The sequence below is a fragment of the Elaeis guineensis genome, chromosome 4, assembly GCF_000442705.2.
Source record: "Elaeis guineensis isolate ETL-2024a chromosome 4, EG11, whole genome shotgun sequence".
Classification (NCBI taxonomy): Eukaryota; Viridiplantae; Streptophyta; class Magnoliopsida; order Arecales; family Arecaceae; genus Elaeis; species Elaeis guineensis.
This window is the reverse complement of record NC_025996.2, coordinates 129,495,487-129,498,862: the sequence shown is the minus strand read 5'-3', so window position 1 is coordinate 129,498,862 and position 3,376 is coordinate 129,495,487. Positions and strand designations below refer to the sequence as shown.

General features: G+C 34.4%; 1 long non-coding RNA gene across 1 annotated transcript; it reads right to left on the bottom strand.

The window, feature by feature from the left end:
* Nucleotides 1-434: 434 nt before the first annotated feature.
* Nucleotides 435-1,236, bottom strand: LOC140857019 (uncharacterized). Its single transcript, XR_012140498.1, has 3 exons — nt 1,023-1,236; nt 761-862; nt 435-667 (listed from the first exon to the last, which is right to left on the bottom strand). It is a non-coding gene; the product is annotated as an uncharacterized lncRNA (long non-coding RNA).
* Nucleotides 1,237-3,376: the final 2,140 nt, after the last annotated feature.

The following is a 3,376-nucleotide window of genomic DNA, read 5'->3' as shown; positions in this document are numbered from 1 at the left end:
AACTTCAATAGCAAATTTAACCAAATCAAAAGATATTATTTTATATAAATAAAAATAAAGTACTAATCATCCATTACAATCAAGAGTAATATAAATAAATATAAGAATACAATAAAAATAAAATAATATCAATCCGTAGGCGGATGGTCGTCACTGTCTCCACGTGACGTGCCGCTGTCTCGACGGGTGCCTGATGTGCCAGAAGCCTACAAGAAACATATCAAAAGCATGATTTGCATATCTATAAATAAAAATATATAGATCATTAAATTAATACAAAAATATATATTTAATAATATATATTTTCCTGAGATGGGCCATACATCTCTAATAAAGATGTAAGCCGATCAATCTGTCCCCTCATGGCCTGCATCTCGGCATGGCTCTGTCGCATCTCCTCCATCTCAGTGGCACGACTCTGTCTAATCTCCTGTATCTCCGCCTCGAGTCTGCAGATGTGTGAATCCTGAGCATCTGCTGCAGCATGCTGCGTATATCTACTAACCTCAGATAACTGAGTGGGGGTGACTCCTACTCCATAACCCCACACTCGGCCGTAGCACTCTGGTCCCATCAACTCTGTGAACACCTCGGCCTCGATACGGCTCTGCTGCGTAGATGCTGCGGACTTGTCGTCACGCTCCACAATGAGAGATATAGCCCTCTCCTGTATTTATTTTGAAAACAAGAGTTATACATTAATAGCTAACAAAATTAAATTAAAATCATTGTAAAAAATAGAATATTAATAATGCCGTACATATAAATCTCTCGACTCATCTCGAACAAAAGTACCATCCTGATGAGTATGAGTCATCCGGTAAAACTCCACTTTATCGGGTTCCCTCCCATGCTCATCCACCTACACAAATAATTTTAATTTTAAGCAAATAGTTATAATAATTTAAAAAAATATATGAGTATCATGATATAGACATGGTCCACGATACATAATGATATTAGTTATATAAATATTTTAATATAAAAATTAAAAGTTAATTATGAAAGTTTAAGGAACATACAAACTCCTGTCGGAGTCGTGCATAACTCTTCGACCCCGATGTATGAGGAACAGACTGAGCTGCTCATGCAGCTCTACCAATAGCAGAATAAGTCTGTAAAATAAAGTAAAGAACTTGTTATATGTATAATATATAATATATAATAAAAATCAATATTTTTATAAAATATTTTAAAAAAAAGATAATGAGTAGATAATATACCTGTGCCCTCTCGGAGAACCAATAATGAACCAACTCCATCCACTGATGAGGGGGTACATCAGGAGGACAATTCCTAGCAACCTCCTCTGTCATACCCTATCTCATATAGTCCCTCTTCAATTGTGCTCTATATTCTTTCCATTTGCGGTTGAGAGACTTCATTACAAAATCATGAGTGGAAGGAGGGAGAACAAACTTGCTCTATAAAAAAAAATTAAATAAAATAAATTATATTAGTGATTAACAATTAATATACAGTATGAACATCAATTCATTACCTCTATAACTCGGAGGAGCTCAACTTTGTACGTTGGAAGCATGTCATTCCATTTTGCATAGCCCAACGGACATAGCTGAGGCCTCCGAGCAACAGTCCCCAAAAATGAAGTCAATAAGCAGTCAGCTTTCTTAATTGGCTGACCTAGCTGATTGCACTCCACAATAATTCTCTCGCCCTCACGCATCTGCCACACATCTCGTACTACTGTGGATCCTTGTCTGGGACGTACTCTCTCGGATCCGTCTGCAAAAAATACATAAAAGTAACTATATCATAAATATACATAAAATAAAATAAAAATAAAATTATATGAAAGATAATATATACCCTGCACGTGTATCTCATCATCTGGCTGATGAACAGGAGGATCGTGCTGTGCTGATGATGAAGGACAGAGCTCAGAATGTTGTGCAGCTGAACTGGCCTCAGACTACTGTGCTGAAGAAGATGTACCGGCCTCTGTCTGTGAAAACTGGAACTGCACACCAGCGTATCATCCCCTGCGACACATGATGTCACCTAGCATTTATATAAATAAAAGGTAGAATCAGTTAATATATGGAGTAAATAACACAATAATTAATGCAAAATATATACATCATAAATAATTATTACCAGTAACAATCAAGCAGTAGTGTTTCCTTCAAATTCTGTCCTAACCAATGTCGTCGTAGCATTTAAATCATCAGCTGGCACAAAATTGCAAGGCATACATTGTGTATAAGTGTCATTGTCATCATCCTCCAATTGGTTTCCCATATCATATAAGTCTCTAAGTTTTATTTTGATGACAGTAAATCAATCTTTATCTTTTGCATCTTGTATATAAAATACTTGACGAGCTTGAGATGAAAAAATGAATGGGTCATCCTTCAATAACACACCAGTGTGTATCAACCTTAAAAAATTTACAAGTGTAAATCCATTTGCATCTTGTTTCAAACCCCTTGGTGATTTTATGTCTATCCAATCACATCTAAACAATACTACTTTAAATTTTCCATAATAATCCAACTCATAGATATCTTTAAGTGCACCATAATAAGATTTTCCATCTGCTTCCACCATAACACCGCTATTCTGTATTTTTCTAAATTTTTCCCATTCTCTAGTATGAAATTTAAAGCCATTAATTATGAAACTGTTATATCTATTCACAATCTTGTTAGATCCTCGAGCAAGAGCTATTAGTTCATCTGAATTATTTGTCTCCATCATCTTTGATACCTAAAAAAATGATATGATGAAGTGCTGTTGAGTTATCTGATATTAAATATGTATCAAAAATTAATGTATCCCATAATTAAATATAAATCACACCTGATTCGAAAGCCACATAGGGAATAACTCGACCAACCATCGCTGTTCAATCCTTGCATTAGGACGAATGTTATGATTGGCTCGTCTCTGATAAATTAAAAATTTACTGCATAAAATATAAATATATCATTTAGAATATTATATCTAATATAAAATTTAAATTTTGATGTCATGCCTTAAATATACTAACCTGCGATGGTCAGATATTATGTCACTATGAGGTAATACATAACGATGTACTTGTGCTAAGAATTTTTGATCAAGTACAATACTTTCAGCTCTTCCCAAGAATTTTTCAGCAGTTAAGAACTTATACAGTTCTGCATTCTCCACAAAGTCATTATGCCATTGAGGTCAACTAAAAATAGTCTCTACACCTTAAAGATATCTTGAATAAAATGTCAAACATTCATCCGCAATATATGCTTCAGCAATCGAGCCTTCGGGATAGGCTCTATTTCGCACATAATCTTTAAGACGTACAAGATACCTTCAAGAATTAAATATTTATTAAAATATCAGTATGCTGTTGTTTCTAATAAAATTATCAAAA